Source organism: Acanthopagrus latus, chromosome 6 (genome assembly GCF_904848185.1).
Source record: "Acanthopagrus latus isolate v.2019 chromosome 6, fAcaLat1.1, whole genome shotgun sequence".
In the NCBI taxonomy this organism is placed as follows: Eukaryota; Metazoa; Chordata; class Actinopteri; order Spariformes; family Sparidae; genus Acanthopagrus; species Acanthopagrus latus.
In genome coordinates, this window is record NC_051044.1 from 3,935,904 (window position 1) to 3,963,178 (window position 27,275).

Genomic DNA, 27,275 nt, shown 5'->3' on the forward strand with positions numbered 1-27,275 from the left:
GCTTTTCTAAACGTGTGTTTAAAAGAGGGGAAGCTGAGCCTTTCTGCACCTCGATCAGCAGCAGCTTGGCATCCGAAAACATGTGGAACAAAAGAGTTTCAGCTAGAAAACAAAACAAGTTCTTGTGTAAGAAACAGGCGTCATGGATCTTTTAAAAGTCAATCATATCATTAACTTTCTAATGATGAGGAGAAGAAATACAGCAAGTACTGAATGACACCAGCGTATTAGATGTGTCCTATTTCTAGTTCGACAAACGGCTATATTGAGTCTGCAGCACGCTGAACACCACAGGCACACACAGCCATTACTCCTAATGACACTTTGATCGTCGGATCACAGTTTGATCTCTGCTGATTGGATGAGTTGTTAACTCAGCTGAGCTGTCTAAGATCCCCGTCTTAGACAAGACGAGGCCTTCGGGCAAGTCGGAGTCTCATCAGCAACGCGTTAGACTGATAATAATCCAAGATAATAATAAGTCAGAGATCACATTTGATGCTAAATTCACCCATTTTATTTACAGCAGAGTCGGAGCCTCAAAGTGGAGGTAATCAGTGTGAAGACGGTGTTTTCCTGCGTGATTGATGTTACATGCTAATGTATTAGATGTTGTATTGACATCCATGCTGAAGCACACAAGAGCCAATTTGTCACCTGTCATTTGATTACATCTAACAGTAGATGGAGGTGTAATGACTCGCTCTTTTACAAAACTGGCTATCGACCATAAACTCGTCGATAAGTCCATTAAACTGGAGGAAGTGTTTGTGCATTTGTTGCATAAATTAGAAAAACTTCTGGGATGAGAATAATAAAAGTGGGGTTAGGGAACAAAAGAGGAGGGAAACAAAATACATCTAGTGAACATGTAGTGAAGGGGAAAGAAACTGAAACACCGCTGCCGGTTTACTCCTTCTGAACATGGCAACCTGAGTCCAATTCAGCACAAAACAGGTGTTTTCCAAAGAGGTGCAAGGCAAAAAAGAGAGCTAAAAACAAAATCCAACACCGTCGGACACCTGAAAAACCTGTGAGTGAACTTCTTGCTCAGCTTCTTCAGTGTGATGTGAAGCTGCCGTCAATCAGCAGAGGGCACTGATGGCACGGAGAGGCGAAGAAGAAAGGCGAGAAGGCAGCAGGGGACGTTAGAGGGAGGAGAGAGAAGGTGAACAGACGGTTGAAGAAAAAAAGAGGCCAGGAGATTAGAAGAGATGGGAGGACGGATGTAGAGAGGAAAGGGTGAAAAAGGAGGCGAGGAAGCTACAGAAGCAGGAGAGTAAAGGAGGGATGAGGAAACACGCAGTCGGTCTAATTCAAGAAAATACCTGAAAAATGACGTGAACATTTAAATCATTTATGTGAAGCGTTCGCTTTTGTCACCTTCCCCTCTGCCTGACATCCACTTCCTCTCATCCCGATAAACACTTTACTGTTGGTTGCATTTACCCTCAAAATCAGGACGAGATTATTCAGACATGAGTTTAATCCCCGATCATGTCCTCACTCCTTTGAGATGTGAATTTGAGCGCGAGTTCGAGCCAACAGCTGCTGTTCTCTATCCACCTGTCGAGCCTACAGAGCGTCTTCTGAGATTTTCTGTTTTTGACCTGAGAAAAAACAAACTGATTCGACATGTAATGATGCAAAAATAACAAAAAAAACCCAAAACACCAAGCAGGACAGAACCACTTGGCTCGCTGCACTGCCGTCTCTCTCCTCTCTCAGAGCAAAACAAATACACACACACACGTACACACATTATAAAATGGTGATTATGCAAACATATACAAACATAATATCAAGCTGACTCATTGTTCCGCTGTTCGCCTCTCGCTTAATTCATGTCTCATAATTACCGTATAACAAAAAAAATCCCTGATCCACCGGCGAACAGTATGTCTACAAATAATACATATTTATTATGTAAAAATATACAAATGTCATGATTAAGTTGGCTCGTTGTTTTCAGTGTCTGTCTGACACAGACTGCTACACACGACAAACAACAGCAGCTAACAGAAGCTAATAATGTTTGACCTGCTGCCTTGAATGTACATTATTCGCTTCAAAATATTATGCATAAAATGGATAAATAATATAGATACACACATGCAATCACTGTAAGAAAAGGAAAGTTAAATATTGGATTGTGTGATTATTCTCTGTACCGTCGCGTACAGCATGAACGCTCAGAGCGGCGACAATTACTTTCAAACAGCACAAACGATTTCACTTGTCCTGACGTATCAGACGGGATCACTTTGAACATATTTGTCTTATTATCTGAACATAACAGGAAAAGAATAATTCCGTCCTGCACGTCATTGTTATCTGTTCCGCTTTACTGGGATTTTAGCATCGGCTGAAAGTCCGTCAGCTTGCATCCATTAGTCATCCGAGCCCGAAAAATCCAATTATTCAACTTGAATCAAGGTCTGACAAAAGGCAGGGGAACGACTTACTTTGTGTCGATGCTTATTTTTAATTGTGTGCCGCGTATTGAGTTTTTAAAAAAAAAAAATAAATTAAAAAAAAAACGAATATAAAAGACTTTCAGGCAAAAAAAGATCATTAAACTGTGATCACAAAAGAACCAAGTCTATTATATTTTATCACACATCGTCGGAGGATGATGACATCGATTAGGGTTATTTAATCGCTGACATCAGGGCAACATTAGAACTTCAACAAAACTTTATTTGTATAGAGCCTTTTGTGACCAACCGAGTGACGGGTTTAACTGGATCTGTGCAGTTTGTTAAGGTTTAGGAAAACATCTGGGTTTATTTATCTATGCTACTTATGTAAGTTGTCAGTTAGATGACATACTTGATGTAACTTGTATGTTAAATGTTAAAACAACTCTCCTGGCTGGAAGTCTTGTGCTTGTTTGACCCAACCATCCGTCTCTGACCTCCTTCCTGTGCAAACTCATCAGTCTCTATATTAGTATAATACTCTGTCTGACTTCCTCTGTTGCCATATTAACATCTACAGCCATCAGAGGTCGCTGCTTAACAAAGAAGTGCATACAGGTGGTAATAACCTGCTGATGACGTCACCCTGAAAGATGTAGACTCTGCGAAAGTGTCCCGTGATTTTCGTCTCTGCTCGTCACTCGCTTTGTATCCTCCGTTGTTTGTGTAACGCGAACTGTGTTGAACACTTGTTAAACTCACTGCAGCGTCATCGTACATTAAAATATAATGTGTCTCACGCACGCAGGAATCTGACATCTCGAGTGCAGCTGCTGCTTCCTTCAGCCCGTGTTGTTCAAGCGCGCACACACACACACACACACACACACACACACACACACACACACACACACACACACACTAATCATGATCTCTTAGACCGAATCCTGTGTGTGTGTGTGTGTGTGTAGACTAATACGATCTATGTATCATGGGTATAATGACTGACATTCTGCATCACTGTGTGTGTGTGTGTGTGTGTGTGATGTACTGATGCTATGAATAATATACAATGTGAGCTTCACACTGCTCTGACACTATAAATAATGTATCTTGTGAATTGCTCAGTGTGTGTGTGTGTGTGTGTGTGTGTGTGCCGGCTTTGACACTATGTATAATGTACTAAGCCACGGCAGAGTGCTCCTGATGTTTGGGTCTTACCGAGCAGAGGCAGCAGACTAAAAGTGTTACGTCGTCGCAGTTTAAGAGGGGCTAAGCTCTGCCGACACTGTGTGGGCTACAACCTTCATTTTAAAACACAAAAGCACCATCAGGGTCTTAAAGACCTACTGGAGAAAAAAAAAACAACAAAACACACACCCCGATCTTCCATTGGACGCTGAAAAGCTCATCTCCTCAGGAAAAATAAAATGCCTCTATAACCGTCCTAATAACTGTCCTCCCCTGCTCGCTCTAATCTGCCCGTGCCTCCAAAAAAATGAGGTACTTAGCTTTTCACGCGCGCTAATTCAGAGGTCGCAGGAACACGTCGTTCCATCTGTTTCCGCGTTCTGTCGGCTCTGACCTTCTCGCTCGCGAGCGGTTGTTTGTGTTCGGGGTTCTCTCGGGTCTGACGAGGGCACGTCTCAGCGTAAATACAGAATGACAACACATCAAACATGGCCAATTAAATCTAAATATGCCGATGTAGACAAACAGGTCGGTCAGCCAGCTCGCAAAAAAAACAAATAATATGAAAAAAGAGAGTTACAGAGTCCTTGAAAGGTCACGCTGCTGAGGTGCTGTGATCCACAGGAACACTTTGCGTATGGACCAGTGCACTGCCAGTTTGAGACAACATGCCACAGATACCAGAGAAAGGAGAGCTGAAGTGACACGTACATACATGCATTTATTGCACATGAATCTCTGACAGTATACAGCAGCTGACTGTGAGCACAGCTGTAGCGCTGCAGCGACGGCCGGGCCTGTGGATATTGTTGATGCTCGAGCTGCGGTGCGGCTACAGTTGTGATTGTTCCTGTGGTACTCTGGACGTGGCGGCTGTAGTTGTACTGTGGCTGCTGAGGAACCATCTCATCGGCCGGGGACTTTAACGTCAGGAGGTGGCTGAGAGAGACGGCTGCTCTCGATGTTCAGCAGCCCGTCCACCAACAACCAGAACAAATGCACCTTCCCGCAAAACCACAGATAAGTTAAAACTGAACGTTTCTTTACGTTGATTGTCTGCGCTCTGGTTAGGTTTACACACAAAAGAAATGTGGTTAGCGTGAGAAAAACATACATGGTTGGGCTTTAAATACTTGTGTTTGATTTTGGCTGGAAATATCCCGGCCTGTCTTTAAACTCACCTGTAATAACGCCGCCAGCATCTGCTCCACTGCCTGATGTAAAAGCTGACTGATAAGCATTTAATGTGAACACGATATGTCAGGTTTGGTACACATGTCAACCTTGCAAACATTACATCCAGTCGACTGCGCTGCCATTAATCTGAAAGTCGGCGGTTGCATTCCCAGATCCCCGCGCTGCACATAAAAATATCCTTGTATCCCAAATTGCTCCCAACGGCTGTTCCATCGGTGTGCGAGCGTGTGTGTGAACAGCTGAGCGTAGAAACATTGTGGGAGGCCTGTGATGAGGAAACGCAATCATTTCTGATGAGCAGGCACCTTGCATGGCAGCTTCTGCCATCAGCGAGTGGACATGACAAGGGCTGTAAAGTGCTTTGAGAGTTTGGAGGAGTAGAACCGGCCGATGTAAAAGCCGGTCCATTTACGAGGCAGCAGCTTTCAACATGACAGATCAACATTTGCAAGCAAGAAACCACTGGATATTTTATATGGTGGGGCGACAGGAGACTTACCAGCTGTGCTCGTTGCTACAGAACCTTTTCTTTATCCTGACCGAGTGGTTTACACGCCTGAACAAACCGTAGGCACAGGAAATGTTACATTTCTACACATCTGTGGTTTGTCAGCTGACAGATGTGTTATAATAAACCACAGGACTTCATCAGAACCATGCACACAGCCGCTGACAGAGGGGCTGGACACCAGGACACTCTCTAACCCTTCAAGTAATCTCGTGTAAGGGCCTTTGGAGATCATTTTGTCGTGGGCATGAGCAAAACCATCAGCGGCCCGACCATGTCTCACAGGACAGACTCAACCCCCCCTGCAGACATACAGAGCCACAGCTGCAGCTAAACCTTTAACATCCATACACTCGTTGTCCAGTCGGTGGCATTTCTGAACTGCTGCAGTGTGAAATTACTTTCATCAAGATTTGTCACAACGTCTTCAAGAAGCACATCCGACACGAGGCTACGAGAATAAAGAAATGTTTCCAGTGAACACATGGCACAGCCATGCGGCTGAGTCAGGACCCCGAGGTGGACGGCGGGCACATTAAAACCTGCCCCCAGTTTTCCTGCTTAAGTTAATATTGCAAGTTATGAAGGTGTCAGCAGCAGTGTCGAGTTGTAGGAGCTTCCCTCGGAGTCAGGTGTGTGTGTGTGTGTGTGTGTGTGAACCAGAGAAAGTTGTACGATAGCTGAGAGAAGAGCTCGGGGGCCAGTGTGCTTGTTCTCAGTCGGTGCGAACAAACTTCACCCCGAGCCCTTAGAGCCGTTCCAAGCTTCATGTGGGTGAGAGGGAGAACATAACCTGAGTACACTCGGGGCTGCTGAGCTCTCTAATTTCCACCTGAAATCTCAAACTCATAATTAAACGCTGGATAATAAAAAAAATTGGACGGAAAGGTAAAAACAGAAAAGGAACATCATGCACTGTATCGTTTCACAGAGCGAGGGGCGTCCAAGCTGCGAGCAGAAACAAGACAAAGAAACTTTTCTGGATCCGGATATTTCATACTGAAAGTCTAAGATCAGCAGAGAAGCAACTTTCTTGATGATCCAAATGTGCTGGATGATATAAAAAAACAAAGAGCATGCAGACATGGAGAGACCTTGATTAATAAACCAATGACTTTAGACATAATGACAAGCTGCCACATGCGTCAACTCTCCAAAACCTAAACGGCTGAACAGATCAAGTGCATTTACTGTTATGTAATTGCGAGAGTGTTTGACAAGCAGCCACGATAAAAAGCGATTAGCTCTCTCACGAAGATGACTGACTTGATTCGATTCATATTTGAACATTCCCGAAAAAGACACTCTCACGACCCCGTGCTGTGCAGCCGAGCCTCCGCCGTGGGCTGAGATTGGTGAAGAGTGTACAAAATCAAATCTTCATGAGATCAAAAGTGAGCGCATTTATTATGAACGACTCTGACGTTGCCTCGCCCACAAATGTGATTCAAATTAGCTGCAGCTTAACGTGATTTTACAGACGCCCGAGTATCGGATTTTTTATTCATTTTTTATTTATGATCTATCTACTGTTCAAGAGATGAGACGCTTAAGGTGACAGGCGCTGACATTAAAGAAAGATTTGCTTCTGATTTCAGATATCTGGGACAAGTGGAAAAGAAAGGATAATAAATAACAACACACCTTCTTCATCTCAGAGGTAGATCATCTGTTTGATTCTCGTATATTTTCTCTGCTTAAACAGCCTGGGTTACAACCCTCGAATGAAATGAGACTATTTTTATGCATAGCAACAAACGGAACTAATAAATGGACTAATTAGCCGACCAACAATATGATCGAAAGAGCCAGAACGAGGTTATCAAAGGGACGCTTTCAGCCCACAGGCCGACAGCTGAGTGGATCTGGCCTGCTAGCTCTGAAACTCAGCTTTCAAAATGGTCCAAAAACCCCCCCAAAAAACAGAAAGTGCACGGAAATAAAGCAGTTTCACTTCAGGAGTCACAAAACATGCCAACAATAAGCAGCAGAAACACCTCTGCTGATGTTCTGTCCATTAGCACAGGATGTCTTTCAACCACCACAGTTTCAAGACACATATAAACATATTTTTGTCCCTCGTACAAAAAACGGGGAATCTGAGAATATAAAAATGTTGTTACAGTCATGGGATTTATCTGCCCCTTCTCTATTACTCACTCATTTGCCTGAAGTACGATGTAATAGTCGATGTTGACAATAAGAAACTCACCGTGCAGCAATCACACTCCAAAGACGCCAGATGAACTTTAACTGCCGTCCTGCCCTTGTTATCAGCGCTAATGCAGTAATTGTGGAGGCAGAAGCTCTTAAGCGGTTCTTCCGGCGGCTTCTCGCTGTGACAGAAACACGTCGTCTGAAGAGGCCCGAGGACGGAATTAAAACCAAGCTGTGACAAATGAAATGAGGGCTGGAATGGAGGAGCAGTGGTATTTTTTTCCTTCAGGCAAAGACGGAGGCATCAAAAAAACCCACATGTATAATCCAAGACCACTGACGGGGCTGCGCACAAATACGGAGAATTATTTATATGTCAAACACTCGTTCATCAAAGCTTAAACCTGTTCTGAGGACGCTGTCGTCATCAGTCACAGTGGACTACAGCGAACATGTTACGGCCCAGTCAGTGTTGAAGTTGTTCCACGAGACAAGAAGCTTCAATCATTTTATCTCTTAGGTCAACACTTTGCATATTTTTCAAGATCCAACAGTCTCTGCAGAGGGCGAGCAGCAGAAAGTCTCACTTTTTCCTCCTCCTGGCTTCATTAGGCAGAGATACATATCAATTAATCCTGAGACCTCTGACCGCTATTAAAATGTCAAACGGCACCAGTCCCACAGCAAGTTCTGCTCTGCAGCTCTCGTGGTATCAAAGAGAGAACTTAGACAAAATGGAAAAGTTGTGCTTCATCTAAAAATGTTTAAGAGACTTAAAGAAAACAGGTATTTTAAGCCAAACCGTGATGTTTTCCTAAACTTAACCAAGCGGTTTTTGTGCCTTAACCTGAGCAGAGAATAGAAAATTCAACCGTAACAAACAACGTTGAGATTTAATTTATCTGTGGTCTGTAGGTGGATTGTGAGGCTTTAGAAAAGGTGTGTTTGTTGATTGAGGTTTTTATTATGCAGCTGAATGTTTGAGGACAGATATTTTTTCTTTTGGTTTTCTGTTTTCGCTTCACCCTTTTAATTTCTCCACTTATTGAGCAAATAGTCATAAATATAGTCAGCATTATTTTAAGCGTGTTTCCTGCTCGCCAAACTTCTATGCCGACGACAACGCTCCCATTTTGCTTCCCAAACACGAGAAGTCTTGTGATGGAATGAATACTTTAAATCCTGCAGAGACGTTGCAGAGATGCAGAAGATGAGTTGCAGCTTACAGATGAAAATCCTCTTGAATCCGAGAGCAAGCAGGGAAGAAAATGTAATGCTTGAGCTGCTTTATTAGACTCATAACTCTAATCCAACTCAGCAACTACGCACGATACCCTCTGGGTCCTGCCTCACAGAGCATGACTCTCTGGTCCCTGCGCAGCTCGATGGGGAGAACAAAGCAGTGACACTGACAGGGTGAGGGGTTCAACTCCCTTCAGAGATTTGCCAAGGTAAACAGAGGCAGAGAGCTGGGAGGGAAAAGCATCTTTACTTTTACATGACTAAGTAAGACGTATTCAGCAGTCATAAGCCGTGTCAGTCCGTCATGCACAAATCCCACATTTTCTGGAAATGGAGCTTAGCGAAAGTTAATTCGAGGAGACTTTCAATTTGTGTCTTCGCTCCGCACTTCTTCCTTTGATGCTATCTGTTTGAAATCTAAGGATTTGTCTTAATTGCAGAGATCTGAGCAAACAGCCCTCAAACATCCCGTTTACTGCTGTCGACATCGTTCAAACATTAACCTTCGCTGTGTACCCACCGTGAATGCTGACCCTGCCCTTACCCGAAAATATATGGTGGTTATTCAAGGCCCTCTGAAAGTCCACTTGCAGGGAGTGTACTGCGATAAGGAGAGGGGTCAAATAATGAATATATAAATAAATTACACAGTAATCAACTTGGTTTCAAGGCTGCTGCTGTAATGTCAAATGGGACCCTGGCCAGACAAAGTGAAATCAGAAACCTGTCTCCAGCGGATCAGGCTCTGGATATATACCGTCTTTGTTTGAGTAACATAGAGGAGTTAAATAACTTGAATGCTGTTATGCAACGCTGTGTTCTATAATGATAATTGATTTAACATTTACCTTGTACCCTGATATTTTAACATTTGGCTCCTCCTTTCTCCTCTCTAACAACAACATCGCTTTGACCAATATTTCGAGTATTCACAGTCTAGAAGCATGGATACCCAACTCGCCACTGTCAGCGAGTGCTGGCTCATTTGGGAATACCAAATTCACAGAAAGTTTCTGTAAATTATGTCCAGGTTCGAGTTGGGCTCAGTCACATTAGTTGACGTGGTGTGTTCAAGTTCTTTGAGTGAAGATGTGGTGTGGAAATATGTTAAATTGACAGTTAAGTTGGACTAAAGTCAAGTCTGATCAAACTCAAACCAGCCAACCAATCAACAACACGCTGATCAATCCAGAACCCTTACGAGCAGCAGCATCTTGACTCCTGACATACTGTAAACTAGTTTCTCGTGTCTTGAATTGGTTAGCGAGTGAAGCTGGGATGTTCTGAGGTGTAAAACTGGGTTCTTTGTTGCAAAGTTAGCGCTGAAGAAAAAGAAAAGTCGGAGCGACAGTGACGGGGGACGGAAAGACAAACGCATGAAAAATGATCCACGCCGTTATATTATAGATTCAGTTCCTGCCTCTTCGGCACTGATTACCTCAGCCTCGGGTTAGATGACAGTTCATTAGGATGAGTGACAACGTTGGGAGGAAAGACACTCGCAAACTGAAAAAAAAAAAAAAAGTATTCAGCACCCTCGAGGAGTGTCGCTTTAAAGAGCCGCTAACTCATTAAAGATTGAGAACTTGGGGAAGTGATTTTCTTCGCAGGTGAGCAGGAGAAGTTTTTTTTTTTTTTTCTATCCAAATCCAAAAACGGATCCACATGGCGGTGGAGTTTTTCCACAAACCTCTCTGTGGAATTATATTTATTTAATTAGCTGACAGCGCAGGGCTGGAGACAGGGAGCGAGCGCAGGCGCCCTCAGGCAAATCACCGCCGCATTGTGCATTTCTAATGCATCACGCCCGGCGCCTTGTTCCCCTTCTAACCTCATTTAACCTACATGTTCCGTCGTATTCCGACGGGAGCACACAGTGGCAGCACATCAGGATGTCACTCGTACAGCCTGTTCAAGTGAGAGACCGAGGGGTTTGTCAGAGTCGAGTGCCTCCTCCCTATTAAGTCGCTGCGCTCGGAGCCTCGGGGGCTCACTGACGGATGGGAAGCTTTAGCTAATGAACGGCGGGATTTGAGGAGTGCATTATGCACACCTCGGATTAGAATACATTTTTCAGTGCAGCATCGGAGGCACAATGAAGACAAAAATACCAGGAAGTGACAATTTGTATTGTATTTCTGAAACTGAAAGTCAGGCAAATCTTCTTGTGGGGGGGCGGAGAGGTTAAATTACAAGAAAAGAAAAAAGAAAACTCTGTCCTTTCTGCTGGAAGTCACACTGGTCAGCGTTTTCTTACACTCATCCAGGGAACATTGCATCCTGAAACACTTCTGGTGGAGTCGCGGCGTATTAGACACACAAAGGCACCCTCGCTTTCATCCTCGCACGCTCTCTAGACACGAAGGATGCTGCGACAGAAACTCAAACATCTTGTTCCAGCAAGAGTCTCGAGTTTCAGAGTTTCTGTCTCAGACACTTCATCTGTCTTGCTGTCTCTGCCTCCTTGGGATTTGATTTATTTATCTATATATATATATATATAAAATGAGGTTTGCAGATGGCTCAAAAACAGCGTCTGAAGTATTATTCATAAACAGAAACCAGTGGAATGCATGACATGTATAAGATCTGTGGTGTGTGTAGGTGACGGCACTGACAAGTTCTGACACTTTTTTGGGATGTTTCAGCCCAAATAATCCTTGAAACATCAATCAGTCCCGTAACAGAACACTACAGGAACTCTTTCTTGAACGTTAGACGAGTGAGAATTTGAAGAGAATACAAAACACTAATCAGCCCCGACTATTTCTGTCCAGGATAAAAGCTGAAACCTCTAACAGACTGTAAGTGTGAGAGCTGCTACATGTGTAGGAGGGTGAGGTCGCAGTTTATTCCGATCGCTGTCTTTAGTAGTGCACCGCTGCGATATACAGGTGTGAAGGTCATCTGCGGTTTCCAGAACAACGGCTGAAAATAGTCTCGTCTTCTCTACGATGAAGTTTTGTGACTAAATCTCTGTGTGACTGTTATGCACCCCGAAAACAAACTCAGTGTCTAACCATCACATATTGTCACAATATGTAGTTTATGTACATTTCAAAGCCCTAAACATTGAAATTGTGCACGTTTATTATTATTACTATTACTTATTACTAGGCTGTTTTTCCACCTAAGCTCTTGTTTTTGCCGCTTTATATGCATAAAGTTTGTGACGTGTAATGTTCGGTTTGTGCTCCTGTTTCTCTCAGTCAGGCATATCTTGATGTCGAAAAACATTTTCTTTTGCCAGGTGCCTGAATATTTCCTTAGAAAAACAAGTGTTAAGTGTCCATTTTCAGCAATATTGTCGCCTACTTTGAACGTATGAGACTATATGATGTGGAGCCCATCGTGTTTTCCAGCTAATATGGGCCGCAAAGATCATCTGCAGGCTTATTTTTAGCATTAAAACATTTAAGAGAAATGAGAAAATGTAAATGATATCAGTGTGTTCAAACTCCTATAGATTAACGACAGAAGCACATGCAGAGCTGCTGACGGCCTGGGAAGAAAATTCAGTTTCTAAACCTTTCAAGAGAACCAAAAAAAACCCCAAATGTTTCAACAACAGCTTTGAATTTACTGTGATCCGGATTCAGACAGACGTTTTAGGATCATCTATTTCCAGGAATGTTGAACAGGAGTCGTCTCGTAACCAAAACTAAATGATGCAAACTGAAGATTTCACTCTGAGTGGTTGTGGGGAACAATCTCTTCCTGCAGCAGCGTGCAGCCTGACTGCAGCTGGACGTGTTCCAGCACAGCTGTTCCTGGGGTCAGCTCATCAAAAGAATGACTGAAATCCGTCCAATCAGGCCACTTCGCGCATTTGGACTGAAAGCTGGACTCAGCAGGTTTTCGACCTCAGTCACACTCGATGACTAATCAGGCTCCAGCGGTGCCAGTTGTTCACAGTCATTAAATTGACCTAAATGAACATATTCATCCCGGCTATAGAACAAAACACGCATTTTAAAGTCTGTTTCATGAAACACATCATCAAAGGATGAGTCCACCCAAAATTGAGCATTCACTCATTATCTGCTCGACCCCATGCTGATGGAAAGTTGTGTGAAGTTTAGTTGAGCACAAAACATTTCTGGGGCTTCGAAGCAAAAACAGCATTGACTGAAATGAAACAAAAAAAAAAACAAAACAGAAAATGGCTACACGCAGCTGCTCTGGAACCCCCGAGATGCCAAATTGATTTGAGAAGATGTTGTTTATTCCCTTTTGAAGCCAAAATCTTCACTGTAGCTGCTAAGTTAATAGCATTAGCACACATTCCATCTGAAGTTGGTACAGGAGCTCCCTTGTGCCTCGAGGGTGTAAATAACACCTTTTTCAAATCAGTTTGGGTCCAAACTGTGGGGCCTTAAACACATCTCAGGAATGTATCAACAGCTGATCGATACAATAATATATACTGATGTATGCAAGATCCATCAGGGACCATCACAGACAGAATATTCTCGTGCTTTCAAGCCGACTCGATTTATAGAATCCGACGTTCAGTGATTGCTGGTTATCTGCCAAACGGCCCTCAGAGATGCAGCAGCACTCAGCTGGTAATCATCTCTCTCACATCTCCATACAAAAGGAGATGTGGCGCCAAATGGCTTTAAACTGGGTTAAATTGCATCTTAAAGCACTTTTCATCAGGGTTTTAGAGCTAATCGACTTGTACTGGTGTGAAACTTGAACACATTTTTCTCCTTAATTCACTCCTTTAATATAATTTCAGTTTTTATGGCTGCTGGCTGCTCTGTTGTCTTTGTGTAAATATGCACTGGAGCGTCTTTTCATGCGTTTCTCCCCCCCGGCGGGTATGAATCTATATGCATATACACGTGACTCTCGAGAAAGAGAGACGGAGAGAGACAAAGTGACACAGGGAGAGAAAAGAGACATCTGTGGATTTCCCCTCCAGGGACCGAGGCGTCCCGCTCGGTTCTTTATCAGGTACTCGGGGGCTTTGATGCTGCTCCTGCTGCCTCCTCTTACACCGACTGCTACGCCCTCCGATACGTCCGGGGACAGACACTCGCAGATTACATGGATTGCGATTGTGAGTCGATCTTCAAAGAGAAATCATCTGAAAAACCTTTGATGCTCCCTCTGCTTCATTTCCAGCGCTCTCACACAGAAGGCCATTATGATGAGCGAGCTGGCAGAGGCTCGGCCGTCTCGCCCCGAGGACATTTTTGTCAGCTGTTGTTTGGGTCAGTTTAACTGAGAGGCCAATCTGTTGCCACTTCTGCTTATACACACACACAGAGTCCTCTGGAACAAATGGTGTCTCACTGCAAAATGTAATAAGTCGGGTTTGCGCCCAGACAACGCAAGATTTCATTCCAACTATGGCTGTTGCTGTTCACACTATGACAGATTGCAAAGAAAATACTTGAATGAACAGACGCGGTGTTAATCAGGGTGATCAGGGAAGGAAGTTTCTTTACTTCATGATTATCTTGTTGTACGTGACACAATAATTAGATTTGGATCGAAGAAACCAGTTTAAAACAATATACAAACTTATCTCTGAAGTTAACACTTCAAAAATAGAACAGAATTGAGTTATTTTAGGGATTCTTCAGTTGTTTTTGATGTAAGTAAGTAAGTCCAAAATGACACTTAAGTCGTAATCTAGTTCCCACCACGCTGATGGATGGTTACAGAACATTTCTGGATTTCAATAGTGAAACAGTGTTGCAGGATTCTACTCAAAAAGATGGGGATCGTTTTAAAATATTTAAAAAATAATCCTGGACTCATAAACAAATGATGGCTCCATACAGTTTGATCCCAAACTGATGGTCAGAAAGAACGTCACATCTCAGTTGTTTCGCTCTTTAGTTTTCAGGCCACTGCTCTACCCTGCGGTTACTACTTGTGTCTAAAATGTACACTGATCTACAGTGTATTGGAAGTATTGTACAAGCTCTTCAGCACATGTATTTAGTGTGAACCTGCTGTGTTGTCACATTAAACTGCACTCTGAACACAAACTCTCGGTCCTGCTGTGGCCTCGCTGTAGCCCGTCTGTAAGCTATTTGCTCTGTTAGCCGTTAGCTCTCTTAACCAATTACACCGCAGGACGCAGCTGCTCGCTACTAACTAGCTCGTATTTGCAAGGTCCGGCCGTTTGTGCCTGAGGGAATAGATGGACCAGAGCATTTCAGAACCGTCAGCTCTTTTTCTCAGGTGTCATGCAGAGTAGCCAGCCAGAGAGTCTAATTAGCTCTTACACAGCACTGCAAAGAGAGGGTTAGCTATTGTAACTCATGGTAACTGCTCATTTTCTGTCATCGTCCTGATTGGGAGGCAACCGGGCGCCGTCAGTCTGGAGCCCTGCTGGGATACTTAAGCGCCACGAGGAGAAACTCTCTTGAGTGTTTATCTGATCGGCCTTTACAGAAACCACAGATCACACTATTTAGAATGAATGTCAGGGTGCGCCGATCGATCAGACGCACCCTCAGTGTTATTATTTTTGAATGTTCTCTTGAAACTGAAATACAAGGGGCTTCGTGTGCGATCTAACTGTTCACTTGATCGTGAAGAAAATGTGTTTTGACCTTATTTGAGAAATGAAGTGTGTTAGATCATCTGGGTGAAGGTGCTTCAATATTAAACGACACTTCCCCACAGGGATCAGTGAGATGTCACTTTATTATTACTACAATAAAGCACACAAGCCCTCAGCTAAGAGACCCCGACATCTTGCTATTTTTGTCTTTTGTCTGAATTTAGTCACGGCCAAACTAATCGCTGACTAAACACTACAAGTTACCTAGCAACTACTGCTCCTGAGCTACGACTGCTGATCCTGGATTTACCAGAGAGCGAGGAAGCAGTTCATCGCTGGTAGATACGAGACAAGATGATCCGTTCTTTGACTTTGTCATTTTATCAGGATTAAAATAAGGCCACGCTGTCAATTTTTCAGCTGTGACTCTCATTTTTAACAAAGGCAAAGAAAAATACTACAAGTTCCTTTTTTCTACTTAGAAATAAAATGTAGACTTTTGAGTAAATCCTGTGGGTGAAAACACCGCTTTGTAAAAAAAGAAAACAATGTGCACAGTGAGACGAGTGGAGAGGAAAGCAATGAAGGGAGTGAGAAGGAAATTCTGGGGACAAACAATTCTGTGTTTGCTCAGAAAATCCAACGCAATATTGTCGATTCATGTCCCAACACATGTGAGCTTCAGCTTTCACACTCTCACAGAGCAGTTTAAATAAGTGTGTATTCTCTATAACACGTTCAGCACTGCGGAGAGTGTGTGAAGGCCCGGGGATCAGCACCACGGACAGCGCCACAGGCAGCAAACCCAATCAAGTCTATGGCAGAGAATCTTTTCTCCGGTCCAGGTGCTCCAGTCTAATGGATCATGGTGACGGAGAGACGCCGTTGACTGCTCAGTTATCAGCAGTAGAGCCTTTTTATCCGGTCACGCTCGCAGAGGAGGAAGTCTCTGCAAGGAGGAGGAAATACAGTCAAGCAGCAGATGGTTCCTACAGAGCAGCTAAAGGAGTGTAACCAACCCAATGAAGAAGGTAAGTCTCGGTCTCAGGGTTCTGTTTTCTGCTCCCCCTCAGGAGGATTGAAACACAATCAGATCCTGAGACCCTCACCTGCAGACAAACACCTCGCGTCTGTGACCAATCTCGGCTGCCATTTCTCCTTAAAACCTCCCGAATTTTCAGCACCGTACTGCTGACGTGAAAAAACATCCAATTGTAATCCCTCTGCAGCAGCTTACTGCTCGAATACATGACACCTATAAAGCACACTGCACCAGAAGTGTACTCGCTTTGGCAGCCCTGCCACCAGGAAATGATGTGTGTATAGCAAATACATGTCTGTAACATAATGAGGAAATGTTTCACCACTTTTCATCATCTTTTATTCTTATTCACCTGGGTGTCATGATGGATTTAATCCAAGACGAGCCAAGGAAAATCTCAAGCCGTGGAAACTTTTCTTCCCTCAAGCTATTTCTGTCATTTCCATGGGGGGGATGGAGCTGAACTGAGCTGACACTGGACAAGAGGAGCTACACACTGCGCAGGTCGCCATGTCATCACAGGACAGAGAGACAAACAACCGTTCGCTCTCACCTTCACACCGATGAGCAATTTAGAGTCCTCACTTAACCTGCAAGTTCTATTTAGGAAACATATCCTGGGGGGAAACTTCGCACAAAAAGGCCCAGGCAGGTCCGAACCCGGAGCCCTCTTGGTGCGAGGCGAAAGCGCTAACTACTGCACCGATGTGCCGCCGGGACCTTTTCTTGTCAGCTAAACACAGGCTGCAGAGCTGAGTTAACGTCTCCTGGTGCTGAAAGCAGCAGTGATGCAACGCGTCACATTGTGTTGTTCTGCTCAAAGCTGCAGCCCTGCTGGTGCCATCGATTACCTATGAGGTGTCTGCCCCCGGCTGTGTTAAACATAAGCTATACGTAAGGGGGTAGTGGTTGAAAAACAATCCATCCAATATCAGCGAGACTGCACTTAAACACAGTGCAACCAGAAGACAGAACTGTTTTTCTTTACATAATTGATCTACATCTTCTGTTTGTGTTCAGAGAAAAGACACACAGCTCCTGATTCCTCAGATTTCGCCGTGAGTTTCAAAAGTTTGAGCCGCGTGATGAAGCAACTTCAGCCGGAGCAGTAAGACAAGACTGAACAAATCCAATAGTTTTTTTCTCTTTTGTAATCACTCGTAGAAAAACCTCCACCTACGGAAAGTCATGAATCACTAAAGACTTCAGTACGACTCTTTATCCAAAAACAGAAGCCATTGTGCAGCAGTGGAGTCCTCCACCACCACTCCACCCACTGCTGGACACAAATCAAGAAAACTGGAGCCAGGAACATCCTCAGTTTCTGTCTTTTTGGGTAATTACGCCTGTTACTCCATCGCGAGGTGCTAATTAGGTCTCCTGATATGCAAGTCTGTTTAGCCCTACTTTGTGTTTTAAACTTCTTTCATGCAAAATGACAAAACCAGGTGCTCCCGCTCTGAAACTATCGAAACAATCTGTAAGGAAACCTTCCCGCGACCCTGGAACCATCAGACGTGACGGAGGAGAGTGACGACTAGGAGGAAGCTGAGCAGGACCCTCATTTAGAAACATTGCAGAGGCTTAATAGTGGCGCGCCTCAGTCGTTTAGCCCTCTGAACCGGGTAAACCTCTTATCTAATGCACCCAGCAACACCTCTGCTCTATTGATTTCTGCACTGACAACCAAAGTGAGGAATCCTGCACACGGCAGCGCTCCACACAGGCCTCGTTTTTTAGAATTTCTGCTCAACCCGGAGGGAGTTTGTCGAGCACACCTTTCTCGTTTTCAGACATTCTCTCCATCACATTGACAGACACACACACACACACACACACACACACACACACACACACACACACACTCTTACTGAGAGGAGAGCAATGCAGCTTCACTGCAGCTCAGGTTAATATTCAAGGTTTGCTTAATGTGGTGCTTGAACCAAAACTTTAGTAAAGACTGTATTCAATCAGAGTCACTGGGGCTAGAAGTGCAGAGGCTTCTTTTGATGCCTAAAATACTTGAAAAAAAACAACAACGATGACTCTCCTCTCTCACTGGAGTGTTAAATAAAAAAGATTTCTGACCACTTTTATCTCAACAAAGCAGCCAGCTGACTTCTACTGACTCCGTCCAAAGCTGAACGAATCCAACAGCCACTTTTAAAGCTCACTGATGAACATTTTATATCTTGTCATATATCTTGACCAATTTCATGTGTCAGACTGTTTCTTGGCCCGGACCAGTTACTTCCTGGAGTCTCCACTGGTTTCCTGCCAACTGAGAAAATAGTACAAACCCAATTCCAAAAAAAAAAACAGGCATAAAAGAAACTGAATGTGATAATATGCTGATTCTTTTTGGCTTATATTCAATTAAAAGCAGCACAAAGACAGTGTGCTTAAGTTACCTGAAAAACAGGTTGACACAGAGGCAACAAGAGACTGGATAAGTTGGTGAACGCTCCAAAAACACTCTGCAGGTGAACAGATTAATTGGTAACAGGCGAGTATGAAGGGTATGAAGACGCACCCTGGAAAGGCTCAGTCAGTTACAGGCAAGGATGCAGCTCTTTATCAAACATGACTGTATGAGAGAGATTACTACATGAGCTCAGGAACACGTCGCAAAACTGTTGCGGGTGAACACGGCATCTGTTTTTAACTGCAAAGACTGAAATTATGCGGGTGAATCAAAGGAGAGTGTGAGGGACTTAAAAGATCTGAGAATGGCACCAGCCTCGCACCGACTCTCATTCTCATTCTCAACACTGATGCGGCAGAACGGGAAACACTGATTTAAGTCCTACTTTGCAATCTTTACTTCGTCCCTTTAGGTCTTGTTATTCATTCTGGATTCGAGGAAAGCAGCGACTTGTAGATGGGATGTGGGGAAACTCCAGTGAAGTGCTGAACCGTGGAAAGCGAGACGACTGATGATTTGTGTTCGGCTGCGGCATCGAACCACGTCCTGTGTTACACACTGCTCAGTCCTTTGAGATGAAACACCATTCATCTCTCGCTACCTCACACACACACACACACACACACACACGCGCTTATATTGACTTATTGCATACATACATACATACATACATGCCGTCCAACATTGCACACACTTTACACACAGACCATAAGGATACACACACTTGCATCACCTTCTCTTTCAGCCGCATCAATATGCACACACACACACACACACACACACACACACACACACACACTCACACACACGACATACTGTGAGCAGTGGCCTCATTTATAATGAAAGTCAGTCAGCAGAGAGAGAGAGAGAGAGAGAGAGAGAGAGAGGATGGGGGAGATTTAGTGGTCCCAACAGCTCGCTGAGATTTGGAGATCAATCAACACACACAACAACAAACTGGCCCTCAAGTTCCACTGGCAGCCGAGCATGCATCTCACTCTGCTGTTTTACAAACACACACACACATAAAGAACAGCGAACAGTAGAGTCCCAGCCTGCTGTGTGTCATACATGAAACACAGCTAACCCACATACAGCAGAGTCCTGCTGCTGTAACGAGACGGAGGTGAAGCAGGAGAGTTTCTGCAGCACCGCACACTGTGATCAATGTTCACTCACAGACTGGAAAGTTTCTGCAATTAAAATATTACTGAAACCTTAAAAACTCCAGACACCTGGGACCAAACAACTTTTCTGTTATTAGGAGATTATTGGGAGCAAATATTGACCGCGACTGGAAACACATTGAGGTCTAAAGCGCAGGCGGTCTTTACAGTCCGAACTCTCTCATTTAAACTTTTATTTTGGTTGTTTCAAACAAAAACAGGTTTTGACGTGACAGCAGTTGTGAACATGAGTAACTTTTACTTCCCCCCGGATGATAACGTTTCTGCTGTTAGCATCACTGCGAGGTTTCTGGTTCAAATCCCAGGACGTGAACATTTGCAGGGCAATTTAACTAAAAAAGTTTTAAACATTAAATATTAAACAAAAACAAGCTTTTGCTTTTGTTTACGCAGTGAAGAAGCTTTTCATGCATTTTTCATGCGAAATTATGTTTATATAATAGTTTCCTGTTGTGTGTTGAAAACATCTCAAGTATTTGTCTTTGTGTTGTTGTTGTTGTTATTCGGCTCGCTCGGCTCTTTCATGACATAACTGCTTTTTATTTCAACAATAATCATTTCATCACTTCACACCGGTGCAATAAGCGGCTTTGCAAATTACACAGAACACTGTGATGCCGGTTATTAACTGATTCGATTTTGACCTCAATTATCCAAACAAAATATTTCCCTCGTGATAAATAATAAACATCGTCTCCTTTCACTTAACTGAGCGCATTTGTTGAATTAAACAAGAGTCATGAGCTTCATATTCTCCAGCCGTAAAAGTTTATGGACTGGCAGTCGTCCAGACAGTCGCCGCAGAAATATCACCTGTATCTCTCAGACGCACGCACACAAGCTGTCGCCATTATACCCATCACTTTCATTTATGTGCTGCAAAGTAAGCAAAACGTGCACGAGGAAAGACGTTTCGCTCTAACATAGAGAAATGCAACCAACACGTCACTCCCGCCTCACTCACGATGATCTTCTCACCGTGTTAGGTTCAGGTTCTGATGCGCAGGGCTCTGCAGTGAAGCTGGGAATAATGAAAGTGCACTGTCTGGTTAGACTTTCCAAAAAAAACTGATAGGAACTTTATGAAAACGTCACAGCTCGGACAGGTTCTGTCACCAATACTAGTTGGTTAGGTTTAGAAGAAGATCATGTTTCGGTTTGAAATAACTGCTTCCGTCACATCACTTCCGTAAGTTATCACCATACTTACGTAACTTTGACACTTTGTCACGTGTGGAACCTGAACCCCCACCACTCTGCAACAGGAGAGGCCAGACTACGCCTGAGTCCTGCTGCTGGGTGAGAACGGGCCGACACAACATACGTTAGCAGTAGTAACTCCAAAAGTGAAGAAAAGTTGACATGAAGTCAAGCGTGTGTCTCCTCTGTTAGCAAACACGATTCAGATTAAAACAACACGTCAAAAGGATCTCTTTCACCTCTGAAGGACGGCTTTTCTTAACTGACATTAAACCTGAACCGAATCAGATTAATTCCAGACGAAACATCAGACGAGCTGCTCGGACGTGAAACCCTCCATCACCTCAGATAGAACACGCAAGATAAACACAACCAACTAAACAGGATCTGAAAAATCGCCTCCTTGTTTCCGTATAGAAGACTTGGACATGAAGTTCCTGTTCGAGCCAAACAATCTAAACTCGCTGGGACAGAAAAAAACCCACCTGTTGTGAAACTGATCAGCAGGAGGAACACTGAGCGCCGGCCGAGGCTCTGTTTACTCACATCAAGACAGAAAATCAAATTGACTTGCTGAGAGGAGAATAAGATCTGCTTATTTAAGTCCAAATGAGAAAACTCAATCAGAGTTTGTGTGGCTTCCTGTGGACATACTGCCTTCGAAACAGCAACCAACGAAGAAGAAGACGAAGAAGAAGAAGAAGAAGAAGAAGAAGAAGAAGAAGAAGAGGAAGAAGAAGAAGGAGGACAAAATAAAATGTCAACATCAGCGGGAAGCGGAAACAGCACACACACACACACACACACATCCAAATTCACCGTGGATGCACACACACGTGCATACACAAATATTTACACTTGCAGAAACTCACACACACACACACAATTTCATTAAGCATCGTACCCATTAAAGATGCGATTAAACAGACATCACACACACACACACACACACACACACACACACAGACACACACCAGCAGTGAAGCTGGCAGTTGTCTTTTTCTCTCTGACACACACACACACACACACACACACACACACGTACCCTTGTTCCGGCGTCTGATGACCCCTAAGCGGCACTTAAGCGAAACAGAGAACATCCTCTCTCTCTTTTTCTTTCTCTTCTTCTCTTTATCTTCTTCCTGCTTGTCTTCCTCTCCCTCCTTTTCTTCTTCCTCTTCTTCTTCTTCTTCTTCCTCCTCAGTCAGACATAGTGAGAGCCAAGTGAGGGATGAGATGAGAGAGAGAGAGAGGGAGAGGGTGAAGGAAGAGAGCGGTATTGGAGCGTCGGCCGGTCACATGGTGAAGACAGGAAAGAGAGAGAGAGCGAGCGAATCCTCTCTGAAGGGGAGAAGTGATTACACACCGACCCCCCTCTCCTCTCTCTTTCCTCGCCATCTTTCACCTCCGTCTCTCACTCTTGTTGTTCACTCTCTCTTTCCGTCTTTTTGTGTGGGAAGTAGTGTGAATTTCAGCTTCTCTCTCTCTCTCTCTCACACTCGTACTCTTCCTCTGCGCTGTCTTTTCCTGCCTCGCCGTTGCTTCTTCTCCACTTCCACTTTTCTTTCTCTTCCGTCATACTCACACACATTTTTTTCTTCCTCCTCTATATTTCATGAATTTTCACCCAGCTTCTTTATTCCCTCTCCATCCATCATTTTCTGTCTTTTTTTAAAAGAAAATCATAAATGCTCCTTTTACTCTGATTATCTTTCTCTATCTTTTTCCATTTCAGATTCAAGAGAAAAAACATCTCCCTGCTTGTCTTCTGTGTTACTCATAGTAACCCTCTTTTTTTTCTTTTTTTAGTCACACTGGCAGCAGAGCTCTAAGGACGACGGTATCGATTGGCTGATCGTTCAGTCAGTCCGCCGGTCCACCAACTTTAGTCCCAAATCTTAAATATTTAATGGGACCGCATTACTTTCCACAGAGTGGTTCTGAGTCCTCATGCTGCTTTTTTTATTCACAGTTCAGCCACCAATTCAAATAGTATCAACAAGAGAAATGTGGGGTACTGACCAAAGTCTCTATCAGAGAGCGAAAATTCAATGCATATTTTTATTAAAATATCACTTATATTTCAGCACAACTTGGTTCAGATGGTTAATGCACCGTTTCACATTGCTAAACAAGAGGATAATTCCTCTGGTTAGTATATTTTGAATGAGTTTTTCCTTGAATTGCAAACCCGACTGGTTAGTTGGACGATGGTCCTGAAGCGACATTGATTAGGATGGTCGAGGAACACCAACAACGGGGGGAATCACAGCGTGCGACGACTCTTCAGTCGCCGGCATTCAGACAAAAAACAGCACAGGGGGCTGCGTTAGTGGGAAATGAGTTTCTTAAGATATTGGAGGAACAATGAAACACTGACTCCTGGTCTGAAAACTGGCTCTCCAACTTTCCTTGACATTATTTTTTACTTCTGCTGTGGCTTGTTTCGATGTCTGGCTCTTGTGTCGTGCTCTCCGGAGGCCGGGCGTGGCTGATCTGATGGATGGAGCTGCTGCCTCTCACACACCTGCAGCACATTTGATCATCAGCTCCAGCTCAAACACTCTTATTTCCACTTTCTGCCGGATTATTTCGTCTCCTTGATGAGGCACATCTTCTCTCAGCTGGCGCTGCTACCTGTGACTTTCACCTCTGGTGTCATTGTGTTTCCTGCCCAACTAACTTTGCTTCTCCTCGAGCTCTGTTTCCAGCCTCCAGCCTCCAGCACTTCTGCCTCCAACCGTCACTCCACTGCACATCCCTCCAATTTTGACTCACCAGAGCTTTCACCAAAGCCTCAGCAGACGGCATTGTGGGTCCCTGAAGCAACACCTGCTGAGCCGCCTGTCTGAGCCTGAGCCTCGATCCACTGCCTTCAACTCGATGATGATAAAACATTCCTTTAACAAACTCCCTGTCTTCTGCTTTTGGGCCCAACAAACAACCCTCTACAAACCCTAACATTCCTAACACAGTGTACGCCTCCGTAAATGATCCATTTAACTTCTTTAAAGTAATATAATAATACATCTATACCGTTCCAGCGGTTTGTTTCTCAAACCCTCTCTTTTCTCCATCTCTATTTTTTTCTCATTTCCTCTGTTGTTGTCTCTCGCCCCCACCTCTAATCTCCTCGCTCGCTCCTTTTTCTTTCAATTAAAACCTCGCTCGCTCCGTATCATCTCATGCACGGCTCCGAATTTTTCACAATCATCTTTTCTGCCACTGTCTCTTCTCTGCTCTGTCTCTGCCAGTGTCATGGTAACAGTGTTGTTGAGGGGGTGTAGGAGAGGTTGAAGGGTACGCTTTAACAAAGTAACAGAGAGATCAAAGCAGCAAACGGCTGGGCTCCGGCAGAGGAAGGGAAGAATAGAGAGATGAGGGGGGTGACGAAGGATGACAAGGAGGTGGAGGGGGGAGGGTGTTGAAAAGGGAAAGCAGAGGGAAGATGGAGGAGAGGAGAGGGAAGGAAGACTGAGAAGAAGCTGAGGGTTGAGTAAAAGCGAGGGGGGGGGAGAGAAAGTGAACATCCAGGCGGTGAAAAGGCAGGAGGTTTGAGAGAGGAGAAAGAAAAGTGTGGACAGCAGGCGAGAGGAGACATGAGGGCAGAACGAAGCGAGCAGAGGAGGGGGAAAAGTGAGGCGAAGGAATAAAGCTGTTTAGTTGCAGTGCGATGAGAGTGGAGTCAGAGATTACAGTCCACAGGGGAGAGGAGGATGAGGAGAGGACAGCTGAGAGGAGGCGCAGAGAGAGAGGTGGGAGAGGAGAGACGACAGGTAACGGCGAGGATGAGGGAGGGAGGGCGAGACGCAGGAGAGAGCAACGTTTGCGGGAAATGTCGCTTTAAATGAAGCACACATTTCATGACTGCCATTATGTTTTGCCAACAGTGACTTTCAGAAGACAGATGAACTAATATTCTCCCACAGTCGTCGTGCGAGGAAGCAGCAGAGTTTGATACAGCGTGCTGGAGGAGTTCGCTCGCTGTTACAGTGATACTGAATGGACCGACACCCACATAGCAACAGACTATTTTAAGTACAGTGTGTGGTTTTTTATTTTTTTCTTTTATTTTCCAGCCTGTTTATTTCATATTTAGAAAACAGTTGCCAGAGAAAGAAAAATAAATCAATATTCCAGAGTCCCTCCTTGCTTATAGCCTCTGCATTACTTCTTCTTATCACCATGTGTAACCCTACAGTTAAGGACTTGAGGATTCTTGTTTTGTGCTTGTTGTGCTTGTTAGTAATTGTTTTCCCATTTGCAGCATCTCGGTAGGCAGAAATGTTCCATTCCTTAACGAGGCTTTTAGTGTGAAACATTTGCAGGAGCGTGTTGTGGAAAACTTGATTACTTCAGAAGATTCACTCCGAGTTACTAAAACACTCTTATTTTAATAGAGACTTACAGAATAAGAGAAGCTGAGTTGTTGATGTGAGAAATAAAAACACGACGTGTAACAGTTGACATGATGGACTGTAGCGCTGCTGTCAGCTGACTCATGTGCATCGTCTCAGATCAAACCAGGCAGCTGGGAAACTATAAACCAACATTCTGTTACTATGCCGCCTATTTCGGCGCCAACACTGTTCTCAGAAGCATATTTTAGTGCACTGTTGAGCTTTCACAGAACACTGCTTGTTACCAAGCTGGCTGCCAAACAGTTCCCTGTTTTTAAAACAGACTCCGAGCCAAAAGCCAAGCACCACGCAAGCTGCATTGTTTACTGGCCCAGTGCAGCACACAGTGTTCTGGTTGTTGTGGGGTTTCTTCTGAGCGGATGGATATGTCGCAGTCACTTTTCTACATTTTTTCTCTCGACATGTAGCGCAAACTTTCTACTGCATCCCAGTTTTAATGCAAAGGTTAACTTTCTGTAATTTGAAAAGACTACGAGCTTGTGGCGTTTGTGAGAGGATACCGTGGTGTTGTCGGCCGTGACCACTCGTGATTTGGGTACATTTTTGATGCAAGGAGTTTATATTTAACTATAAAAGGATGTCAAAGTGTTGGCCTAATGACTGTGAGAGCAAAATATGCTTCACTCTTTGCTTTGGTCTTAGTTTTGTAGGACACATACTTAAAAAAAGATCCAGTCCCTGAACTGGGACACAGTTTAAGATGCACCAATGTAGATTTTGTTAGTTTGTTGGCACCAGTAACCCCTGGGATAAACATTAGACTAACCTGAAATTTAAAACACCACATCGTCTGTTAGATAACTGAGAAGAGTTCAGAAGTAAAAAGGTTTCTAAAATAACACAAACACAGGCTCATTTTCAGGCAAATCAGATGCTCAGATATTGAGCTTGACAATCCAGGAAGAGCACCGAGGAGGCGGGTCTTTCATCAGTATGATTCTGATGCCCCGTGTACCCTAAAATGTCATTCAAAATGTCATCCATCGCTCCCAATTCACCCATAAATGAATCAATAAACATGTTTCACAGCTTCTCTCACTCAAGTCCAACAGAATCCTCTGAGACTCGTTAACTACCACAAACCACAAACTGCAGGAACACAAATTAATGCTTTAAAAAGCACGCAGGCGGGAAACAACACTGTCTGTGAAATCAATCAGTTGTCAACCAATTACCACCAGCCAGAACACACATCTCTATAAAAAATGTATATATCTGATATATATTTTATAATGAAGCACTACTTCTCCCACAGACTTACTGGAAGAAGTCAAACTGGTAATAGACTTGTGAGAGAAGATGACGTTTCCCTCACGACTTCCTCTCAGAGACAGTTTTGGGAGCAGTTTAGCAATTTGCAGTTATTAGTGACACAGCACTTTTCGTTCCACTCACTCTTCTCATCTTCCAAAACCAAAAACCAACAATCTCTGTGAACAGAACGGAGGGTACCGAACATTAAAGAAAAACCTGAACTGGAAGAGAAAAGACCTTTTTTTTTTTTTATTTTAGGACCCTGAGGGAGATTCAAGTTTGTCTTTGACATTTCGATTCATCAGATGCAGAGAAACTGATCAATGTTTCATGATGCTCACTGTGTGCATAAAATGCCAAAGGGCGAGACCGCTCACATGAAAGAGACTTAAACGACTGTAAAACAGAAAGGTGTGCTAATGTGGGAAAACCTACTGTATATATATATATATATATGTGAGTCATTAAAGAGTGTACTGAACATAGGAGCTAAAACTGGAAG

At 43.8% G+C, this 27,275-nt stretch overlaps 1 protein-coding gene across 8 annotated transcripts in view; it reads right to left on the bottom strand.

Moving 5' to 3' along the window:
• LOC119021333 (glutamate receptor-interacting protein 2-like) overlaps window positions 1-27,275 on the bottom strand; it is a 264,095-nt gene that overhangs the window by 103,281 nt on the left and 133,539 nt on the right. Inside the window, exon 1 of one of the 8 annotated variants that reach the window (XM_037101563.1) lies at window positions 22,144-22,190. The exons of 6 other annotated variants lie outside the window; for them this stretch is intronic. The gene's annotated coding sequence lies outside the window, so the exon portion shown is untranslated. Of the gene's footprint in view, window positions 1-22,143; window positions 22,191-27,275 lie in introns of those variants that run through there. One more of the 8 variants, XM_037101564.1, reaches the window with a different exon arrangement.